Genomic DNA, 11995 nt, shown 5'->3' on the forward strand with positions numbered 1-11995 from the left:
AGAAGAAAGAAGTAATGAAAGGAGCCCTCATGGAAATTTTAGAAGAACCCGTGATGAAGGAAGATGTGGAGGACACACTTAAAAAGGACCCGAGTAAACCCTGCACTAAGTCTTGCTATTCATGTGGAGAAGAAGGTCACATCTCCCAAAATTGTTTGAATGGGGATCTAGTAGAATTCCCGATAGAGGAAGTAGAGTATGACCCACAAGAAATAGAAGCCATGATTGGCATGGAAAGGTCTAAGAAGAGAAGCAGATTGGATTCCAGGAAGGACTTGAGTCATATCACCTGTTACAGGTGCAAGGAGTCAGGGCACTACCTCAATAATTGCCCAAAAAGGAAACCTCGATACTTGTCAGAAGTAATATGTTTTAGTTGTAATGGAGCAGGGAACTTTGCCAGAGAATGCCCCAAGGAGAAGGAAACTTGTGCTAGATAGTTGAGTTTGCAACAAAAGAAATGGAGTAGTAGAAGTGAGAACATTTTCTTTTATATTGAGGTGTTGAGTTGAGACATGTAATGGAAAAGCGAGAGATTGTAATCACTTGAGAATGAATAAAGTTAGCATCGTTGGTACTGATATGGATTTTATGAGTTGTTACTCTATGAAGAAGGATTTTGACCATTTTTGAGGATAAGAGAAATATGGTCTATGGAAGATTTGTGCATTTTAAGGGTGGTAGTACCCTGTAAGAACCCTTGACCCCTGGAAAAGATAAGGATACTCCACTGAGTGGATTTCGGACAAAATGAATACGAGTTTTGTCTCGATATATGTGATGCCCCAAGAGTATGTGGGATGAAGTGGAGACCGTCAGTTGTTTGGACCAAATGTGATCAAGGAGTCAGAAGAGAATGTTAAGTTGATTCGAGATAGACTGAAGGTAACTCAGTCCAGGCAGAAGAGTTATGAAGACTTAAAAATGCAAGGAGGTAGTCTATGAAATTGGAGACAGAGCATGTCTTCATGTGTTCCCTCTGCGAGGAATTAAACAATTTGGAGTTAAGGGAAAAATTAGCCCCGAGATTTGTAGGACATACCGAGTTTTGGAGCGTATGAGAGAAGTGGCCAACAAGTTGGAGTCACCTGAAGGACTGTCAGTAGTTCATGATGTGTTTCACGTTTCCCAGTTGAAGAAGTGTCATGCAGTGATGGCCGACATTCCCCTGTAAGGACGCTTGACCCTGGAAAGGATAATGATGTTCCACTAAGTGGAATATGGACTTCATAAGTATAAGTTTTTATCTCGGTATGAGGGATATCCCACGAGGATGAAGAAATAAATTACTATTGGATATAAAGGAGGTATGATGTCAGAAATATGGATCAATGGAAACTCCATGATGAGTCTGAGTAATCATGTCCTAGTTTGGTGCCAATAGAAGGAAGGAAGACAGTACAATTGGATGGATTTAAGAATACTAGGAAGATGGAAGTTGGAATAATGATCAGTTGCCCGATGATAAATTCAAGGACTACAAGTGATGAGATGGGCCATAATCCACATGCCCCAGGACCTGCCAAGAAGCAAGCACATTCTTGCTGAAGGAAAAACCATGGAAGAGAGTACGACCTTACCCACCGACAATTTTATAGGAGTAATGCAAAACCTGAGAGTTGTGAAGGAATGATAGATGTTTGTTTGGTTTGCAGAATCAATGGATTATTTCGAACACAGTTCATGGACAAGAGAAATTCTGCAATGCTTGTGAGGATGACCGAGTGTTAGAATGCAAGATTCGCTAAACCGTGTACAAGGTAATGATTTGGGTGCGGGATGGATTGATCACCATACCGACTTACTCTTATTATTCGCCTTGCTATATGGGATAGTAAATCTAAGTGACTTACCTATAGTAGAGAGACGACGATATTAAACCTTGTTAAACCTTAGAATGGTATAGAAATTTTTCCCTTGTACAAGGCAGCTTTTGCCACCCGTAGGTTATACTGTGAGGATCAACCAGACCCATTTCCTGCAGAAGGAACCATAAATTGTTGACCACCATGAGATATCGATAGTTGTTTAGTTTTGGCGCCGAACCTATCAGCTATGAAGACCCAATCTCGGAATAACCTTACCAAGAGGAAAGGACAGAAGAATTGAGGAAAAGGTTATGCCACTACCGGAAAAGCCCAGAGAAGGAATTATCCTTACGATCTGAGAAGACTGGCACTGTCAAGAATAAGGATGGAGTATATGAGTATTGATGGGACCGTAACAATGTTTCTAAGGGTGGTAGCACCCCAGACGCCCTGTGATAATCGATGGATTTTGAGAAGACCCCAAAACCCAACCTATTTCTTTCTAGCCTCTCCGAATCTCGAGGACGAGATTCATTTTAAGGGTGGTAGGTTTGTAACATCCCAAAATTCTAAATTTTGGAATGTTATAATAAATAGATAGATTTGATTGATTGTTTGATTGATTGTGTGAAATTGAGTGAAATTCGAAACCTTTTTGAAAGTTAAATGAGAGGGAATAAAAGGACTTTCCCAAAACTTTCATTTTGCATTAGTGATCTCCGTGAATTCAAATTCTTTTCACCACGAAACCCTGGAGAGAAGATGACATGACTTCTTCCATTTATTTAAATGACAAGGGGTGTTGAAAATATTTGAATTTCATTTGAGAACATTTCCAATTCTGAAACTTCATGCAACTCAATGATTTTCACGAGAGAAGATAAAATGACATCTTCAAATTATATGAAATATGAGTTGGGAGTTTCAAAGAAACTCAAATTCAGAGTCCATTTGAAATTATTTTTCAATTTGGGTTATTTGAGTCTTATTCAAATTATTTTTCTCCAGAAACAAAATATATGGAAAATAGGGTAACATGATTCCCTACATTAGAAAATTGGAGAAAAGTTTATCTGAAATCATTTTGGTATTTTTAAAATGATTTTTATTTGGATTTTATTAGACCAGTAGCACTCTTTGATTTATCTGAATTTATGTGGATTTTATTTGGCATATTAAAAATGTTCATGTCGTAGAAAATCTTTTTCTGAAAATTTTGATATAGTATATGCCTATATAATATTTTTATTTCTGTTTGTTTTTATTTGTTTTGTTTGTTTGGAAAAAAACTTCTTTTAAAAAAAATTCCCCGACTGGGCCGGCCCAGCTCCCTGCCAGGCCAAGCCCAGCCCAGCACAGCCATCCCCGACCTTGCGACGGACTCCGTCGTCCGCACGCATCGCCGCCGCCGTTCCAGATCGGGACACCGATCCCGCCACCGCCTCGCCATTGGCCCTCCCCCAAGCCGCCTCTCCCCTCCCTCCTATAAGTGCCCCGGGCCCGGCCCCGTTTCTCCTCCCTCGAGCGCTGCACCACCGCCCCTCGAGTCGCGCCGCCACATCCATCGCCGCCGCCGCTGCGCCTCGTCGCCGCGCCGCCCCCGCATGCCGCCACCGCCGCAGCATGCCCCGCGCCCTCGCTCCTCTGCCCTGCGTCGCCCTTACCGCCTTTCCCACCTGCAGTCGCCGCCGAAGCCCGCAGCTGCCACTGCCGGACTCGCCGCCGACTGCGAGCCTGCCGGTTTTTCTCGTAAAACCAACGAACCGGTAAAAACCCACAAAAAAACCCGATCTGGTTTTCTTTGGCTTTTCTTTTAGATCGTTTTTTTTGGTTAGTCTTATACAGAGAACGTTCGCTGTCTATCCCTTCGGAGCGAATGAATCCATCCGTTAGCGTTCGGTAACGAACGTTCGTAATTTAGTCTTTTTCTTTTTCTGTTTTAATTCTGGCCAGGGACTTATCTGTGATGATTTTCTTTACAGTTTAGTCCCTAAACTTCAAACGATCATTACTTTTTACTCATTAGTCCAAATTCAACAAAACCAATGCCCACTTCTTTGTTATGATCCCCTCTATCCTGTAAAACAACTTAAACATGTTTTTGAAAAGTTTAAAAATTGAATTAGACCAGATTTGTATTTGAACTTCGTTTGATCGTAACTTGAGTTTCGTAGCTCCGTTTGAGTTGATTTTTTTTTGCAAATCGAAGCTCTTGACCTAAACTTTCTGAAAAGGACAAATTCATATAATTTTGGTACTGTTAGAAATTGTTTTATGTTGCAAGAGTTATTTGCTTGGTTTTGATGTTTTCTGAATTGTCTTCTTCGATCTTTCTGATATTTTGAGTGATTGTTTATGTGTGGTTACTATTGCTTGCTTATGACAGATTGACCGGAGTGTAACGAGTAGATCTATCAAGAGTTATGAGTGCGAATCATCTTCATCAACATTGCAGGCAAGTTCACACTTTGATCATATCCCCTTTCATACCTAGTTTTTATGCATTATTTTCATCCTCAAACATTGCATGAGTAGGATTGATAACATGTGGGTATTGGGAAGTAGACATGTGGGTATTGGGAAGTAGTTGATGAGGTAGGAACCTATTGCCCTGCATTCAAACCTTGGGAGTTACTATTACGTTATGCTTATAGTGCCATGCTATGCTTGTAGACGTGGATTGGGTTTTGAGAGTATTCATGACATATGTGAGATTGTTAATTAATGGTTTACTTAAGGTGGCAACTTAAACACACATCTGGGTGGATTGAGGTACCTGGGTATTCCAGGATTGCCTGTCTAGGCACCTGGGTAGACCAGGATTGCCTGTTTTTTTTCTTGGACCACCACCCAGGCTCAAAGGGATCATGAGATTTTTCATACTAGAAACTTCCGTGTGCAGCCACAAGCTATTATGGGCTCTAGCATAGTTGATTAAGTCGTGCGAACTCTTACAGGGTAGACTAGCAGATGTAGGGGAAAGTAGGTGTAACGGTCTATCCATCGTAAGGTGCTAGCGCTTCTGAAAGACTATGTCTCGGTCATCCGTTTCTCAAACACCGTGTAGTGCGAGAAAGCAAACGGAGGCGATCGAGTCTTGTGGGGAAAAGTGCGCAAACCTCTGCAGAGTGTATAAACTAATCATGATTAGCCGTGTCCCCGGTTATGGACATCTTGAGTATCTAGTACCTGGATTATCATGTGAATCTCATCATGTTACTTTAAATTAAGTTTGTTGGGTTTAATGATGTTATTTAATTGGGATTGAGAATGCTGTCAACCATTCTCAATGTGCAACAACCACCATGATAGTTAAATAAAATTTATTCCTTTGCAGTAGGGAAAAATTGGGTTTTCGCAAAAACCTTATAACCATAGAGCTTTTCCACCATCCAAATATGCATGTAGTGATAGCCTTTATTCATCATTCTCTATGGTGTGAATTTGCCTGTACATTCAATGTATTGACCCTTTGTGGCTGCAATGTCTCATGTTGCAGGATTATCTTACGACGAGTAAGTGATACGTTAGGGTTACGATTTCTACACTCAACTTTGCCGTTGGTGTTGATGGGAATCCACAACCTTGTTACTTCCGCTATTTGGATTGAGGTAATAGTATTTATGTTACTTTATACATGTGATTTACCTCTGTTATAAATCCTCGAGTACTGTGTGTGTCAGCATACCGATCCAGGGATGACACTTAAGCACAGAGACTTGATCCATTCGGATCGGGTCGCTACATATCGGCAACTGGCAGGAGCCATATGGTTGTCGCTTTATTGTATGAAATGCAATCGCCATGTAATTGCTTTACTTTATCAGTAAGTGGTAGCGATAGTCGTAGAAGCAATAGTTAGAGAGACAACAACGATGCCTCAATGGAGATCAAGGTGTCAAGCCGGTGACGATGGTGATCATGACGGTGCTTTGGAGATGGAGATCAAAAGGCACAAGATGATGATGGCCATATCATATCACTTATTTGATTGCATGTGATGTTTATCCTTTATGCATCTTATTTTGCTTAGTTCGTCGATAGCATTACAAGATGATCTCTCACTAAATTTCAAGGCATAAGTGTTCTCCCTGAGTATGCACCGTTGCTACAGTTCGTCGTGTTGATACACCACGTGATGAGCGGGTGTGATAAGCTCTACGTTCACATACAACGGGTGCAAGCCAGTTTTGCACACGCAGAATACTCGGGTCAAACTTGACAAGCCTAGCATATGAAGATATGGCCTCGGAACACTGAGACTGAAAGGTCAAGCGTGAATCATATAGTAGATATGATCAACATAGTGATGTTCACCATTGAAAACTACTCCATCTCACGTGATGATCGGACATGGTTTAGTTGATATGGATCACGTGATCATTTATATGACTAGAGGGATGTCTATCTAAGTGGGATTTCTTAAGTAATATGATTAATTGAACTTTCATTTATCATGAACTTAGTACCTGATAGTATTCACATATCTATGTTGTAGATCAATTGCTCGCGTATAGCTTCCCCGTTTTATTTATGATATGTTCCTAGAGATAACTATGTTGAAAGATGTTATTAGCAATGATGCGGACTAGCTCCGTGATGTTAGGATTATCCTCATTGCTACACAAAAGAATTATGTCCTTGATGCACCGATAGGTGACGGACCTATTGCAGGAGCAGAGGCAGACGTTATGAACATTTGGCAAGCTCGGTATGATGACTACTTGATAGTTTAGTGCGTCATGCTTTACGGCTTAGAACCGGGATTCAAAAACATTTCGAACGCCACAGAGCATATAAGATGTTCGAAGAGTTGAAATTGGTATTTCAGATTCATGCCCGTGTCGAGAGGTATGAGACCTCTGACAGTACTTTGCCTACAAGATGGAGGAGAATAGCTCAACCAGTGAGCATGTGCTCAGATTGTCTGGGTACTACGATTGCTTGAATCAAGTGGGAGTTAATCTTCCAAATAAGATAGTGATTGACAAAGTTCTCTAGTCACTATCACCAAGTTACTAGAACTTAGTGATGAACTATAATATGCAAGGGATGACGTAAAATGATTCCCGAGCTCTTTGCGATACTGAAATCAGCGAAGGTAAAAATCAAGAAAAACATCAAGTGTTAATGGTTGACAAGACCACTAGTTTAAAGTAAAAGGGCAAGGGAACTTCAAGAAGAATGGCAAGCAAGTTGCCACTCCCATGAAGAAGCCCAAAGCAAGACCCAAGCCTGAAACTGAAACTGAATGCTTTTACTGCAAAGGAAATGGTCACTAGAAGCGGAACTGCCCCCAAATACTTGGCGGATAAGAAGGATGGCAAAGTGAACAAAAGTATATATGATATACATGTTATTCATGCGTACTTTACTAGTGTTCATAGTAGCCCCTGGGTATTTGATACTGGTTCAGTTGCTATGATTAGCAACTTGAAATAGGAGTTACAAAATGAACAGAGACTAGTTGAGGGCGAGGTGACGATGTGTGTTGGAAGTAATTCCAAGATTGATAAGATCACCATTGCACACTCCCTTTACCTTCGGGATTAGTGTTGAACCTAAAATAAATGTTATTTGGTGTTTGCGTTGAGCATAATACGATTGGATCATGTTTGTTGCAATACGATTATTCATTTAAGTGAAATAATAATTGTTATTCTGTTTACATGAATAAAACCTTCTGTGATCATACACCCAAGGTGAATGGTTTATTGAATCTCGATCGTAGTGATACACATATTCATAATATTGAAACCAAAAGTGTAGCGACCAGACCTCAAACAGTCTGATCTCTGTGCTCAGGAGTCTTCCCTGGATCAGTAATGCTGACACCACACAATACTTGGAGGATTTATAACAGAGTAGCAATCACACACTTATTACATCGAGTGTCTCAATAGAGAACTTATTATAATAAATATGGCTTAAGGCCATCTAATAACTATAACAGCGGAAGGCTTGGAAGATAAGTGAGTCCATCAACTCCAACGGCATCAGTGAGTATAGAACCACGACCTAAAACTCCTTAATCATCGACTGAAAAGTCTGCAACATTAACATTGCAGCCTGAAACGGGTCAGCACATGGAATATGCTGGCAAAGTAACACATAGAGAGTAATGGAATGAAACAGCTATACTATATGAATATTTGGCTGGTGGAAAGCTCTATGGTTACAATTTTGCGAAAATCCAATTTTTCCCTACTACAAAGGAATAAATTTTATTTAACTATCATGGTAGTTGTTAAACATTGAGAATGGTTAACAGCATTCTCAATCCCAATTAAGCATCATCATTAAACAAAACCCAACAAAATTAAATTTTAGAGTAACATGTTGAGATTCACATGATAATCCAAGTACTAGATACTCAAGATGTCCATAACTGGGGACACGGCTAACCATGATTAGTCTATACACTCTGCAGAGGTTTGCGCAATTTTCCCCACAAGACTCGATCGCCTCCGTTTGGTTTCTCGCACTACACGGTGTTTGAGAAACGGATGACCGAGACATAGTCTTTCAGAAGCGCTAGCAACTTACGATGGATAGACCGTTACACCTACTTTCCCCTACATCTTCTAGTCTACCCTGTAAGAGTTCGCACGACTTAATCAACTATGCTAGAGCCCATAATAGCTTGTGGCTGCACACGGAAGTTTCTAGTATGAAAAATCTCATGATCCCTTTGGGCCTAGGTGGCGGTCCATAAAGAAAAACAGGCAATCTTGGAATACCCAGGTACCTCAATCCACCCAGATGTGTGTTTAAGTTGCCACCTTAGATAAACAATTAATTAACAAACTCACATCTGTCATGGATATCACTCACCCAATCCAAGTCTACTAGCATAGCATGGCATAATAGGTAAACGTAGAAGTAACTCCCAAAGGTTTGATAATTTAACAAGGAATAGGTACTACCTCAACTACTTCTCATCCCACAATTTAATTAGATCCTAATCATGCAATGTTTGAGGATTGATCTAGTGCAATAAAACTGGGTAGTAGGAGGTATGATCAAAGTGTTACTTGCCTTGCTGATGATCCGCGAAACCTAGATATTCGAAGTAACAGGCGGCGCACTCCGGGTATTCTATCGCAGACAAACAAACAAGCATACAATAAGTATTCATCTAATGCATGGGTAAAACTCAAATAAGAGGTCTAACCAGAAGGTTCAACTTAAGAACTCCGGTTTGCAAAAAGAATCAAATCAAACGAAGCAACGAAAGTCAAACGGCAAAAGAAACAAGCTTCGTTTACTATTCTGGATCTAGGGCAATTTTTACAGTGGCAAAAACTTGTTTAAGTTGGTTAAACGGATAGCGGGTTTTGAGACGAAACTCCATGCACTTGAATCGCCCGATTCCGATAAACGAGTGAAAATTTATACTAAAACGAAAATCGGATCAGGAATCGCGATCAAAAAAATCGCGGATTTAATCCGAGAAAAAGAAAAACGACGAACGTTCGGTAGAACAAACGAACGGACGAACGGTCGCTAAATAAATAAATCGGAAAACCGATCTATTTAAAAAAACCGAAACAAAAAATAAATAAAAACCGTGACTTTTAAAAAAAACGGGCAGCGAAAACGAGGTTGACCTCGGGCGGCGGGTCCGGTGGCGGCGGCGGCGGCAGCGCGCGGCTAGGGTTAGGGTTTCGAGCGCGGTGGGCTGGCGGCGGCTGATGGGCTCGGCGGCTCGGGTCGGGCGGCTTATAAAGGCTGCCCCCGGGCGGAGTCCCGCTCTGGTACGGCCCAAAGTCGGTTCGTGTTTTTTTTTAATTATTGCATGCAGAAAAACAAATAAAAGAAATACTAAACGGACTCCAAAAGTCCCGAAATAAATTTTCTCGAGCTTATAAAATCAAGCCGCACAAGGTGAACATTTATTTGGGGCCTAAATGCAATTTTGAAAAACACACATTTTTCCTAAATTCAAATAAAATACCGAAAAACTACGAAATAAAATCTTATTTGATTTTATTATTAAATCCTCAATATTTCTTTATTTTGGGAAAGTCATTTTATTCCCTCTCTCATATTTTTGTAATAGAAATAATTGATGATAAAATAATTAAAATCAAATGATCCTATTCTCAAAATTTGAGAAAACTCAAATATGAAAATAACGAAATCCCCAACTCTCTTCGTGGGTCCTTGAGTTGCGTGGAATTTCAAGGATCAAAACCAAAAGCAAATAAATTATGATATGCAATGATGGTCTAATGTATAACATTCCAAATTGAAAATTTGGGATGTTACAAACCAACCCCCCCTTAAGATGAATCTCGCCCTCGAGATTCGGGTTGGCTAGAAAATAGGTGAGGGTGGTCCTTGAGCAAATCTTCCTCTCGCTCCCAGGTGGCTTCATCCTCCGTGTGGTGGCTCCACTGAACCTTACAGAACTTGATAACCTTGCTGCGGGTGACTCGACTGGCATACTCCAGAATCTTAACTGGTTTCTCCTCATAGGTCAAATCGTTATCCAACTGAATTGCTTCCAATGGCACTGTGTCTCTCAAGGGTATGTCAGCCATCTCCGCATGGCACTTCTTCAACTGAGAAACGTGGAACACATCATGAACTCCTGACAATCCTTCAGGCAATTCCAACTTGTAGGCCACTTCTCCCATACGTTCCAATACTCGGTATGGTCCTACGAATCGTGGCGCTAACTTTCCTTTAACACCAAAGCGCTTTGTTCCCCGAAGTGGGGATACTCGAAGATAAGCTCTATCTCCAACTTTGTAAACTGTCTCCTTGTGTTTAGAATCTGCATAACTCTTCTGTCTGGACTGGGCTATCTTGAGCCTATCGCGAATCAATTTCACCTTTTGTTTAGACTCCTTAATCAAGTCAGGTCCAAACAACTGGCGGTCTCCAACTTCATCCCACGTCAACGGTGTCCTGCACCTCCTTCCGTACAAGGCTTCGAAAGGGGCCATCTTTAAACTGGTTTGATAGCTGTTGTTGTAAGAGAACTCTGCATACAGCAAATTCTCGTCCCAACTAGATCCATAATCTAGCGCACAAGCTCTCAACATGTCCTCCAAAATCTGATTGACTCTCTCGGTCTGTCCATCGGTCTGTGGATGAAAAGCTGTGCTGAACTCTAGCCTGGTACCCAAAGTTTCGTGCAACTGATTCCAGAACTTTGAGGTAAACTGGGTTCCTCTATCCAATACAATGCTCCTTGGAACTCCATGTAAGCATACAATCCTGGTCATGTATATCTTGGCAGACTTCACACTGGTTTAAGTGGTCTTTACTGGGATGAAATGAGCTACTTTCGTCAACCGATCAACTACAACCCAAATCGAGTCATAGCCTGAACGAGTCCTGGGTAACCCCGTGATAAAATCCATGCCTAACTTATCCCACTTCCACTCGGGTATCGGCAATGGTTGTAGCAATCCTGCTGGCTTCTAATGCTCTGCCTTTACTCTCTGACATACATCACAAACTGCTACATACTCCGCAATATCTTTCTTCATTCCGGTCCACCAGAAAATATCCTTCAGATCCAAATACATCTTGGTATTTCCTGGGTGAATCGAATATGGTGAATCGTGTGCCTCCTGCAGAATCAACCTCCTGATCTCTGGGTCATTGGGCACATAAACACAGTCTTCAAACCATAGAGTGTCGTGCTCATCCTCACGAAATCCCTTAGCTTTTCCTTTGCTCAGTTTCTCCTTAATAGGGGCAATCTCCTTGTCAGTCTTCTGAGCTTCTCTGATTCTATCCATCAAAGTTGACTGAATCTCCAATGCTGCTACATAGCCTCTCGGAACTATTTCCAAACATAGTTCACGAAGATTTTTGGCTAACCCCCTTGGTATTTCTCCCGTCATTAGTGTATTGACATGGCTTTTGCGACTCAATGCGTCAGCTACTACATTAGCCTTTCCGGGATGGTAATGCAATCTCATATCATAATCCTTGATGAGCTCCAACCATCTCCTTTGTCTGAGGTTCAACTCCTTCTGCGTGAAAATGTACTTCAAACTCTTGCGATCCATGTACACCTCACAATGATTTCCAATGAGGAAATGTCTCCAAGTCTTCAGTGCATGCACTACGGCTGCTAACTCCAAATCATGCATAGCATAATTCAACTCGTGAGGTTTCAGTTGTCTTGAGGCATATGAAACAACTCTCGCTTCCTGCATAAGCAC

The sequence above is a fragment of the Triticum urartu genome, chromosome 5 (genome assembly GCF_003073215.2).
Source record: "Triticum urartu cultivar G1812 chromosome 5, Tu2.1, whole genome shotgun sequence".
Lineage (NCBI taxonomy): Eukaryota > Viridiplantae > Streptophyta > Magnoliopsida > Poales > Poaceae > Triticum > Triticum urartu.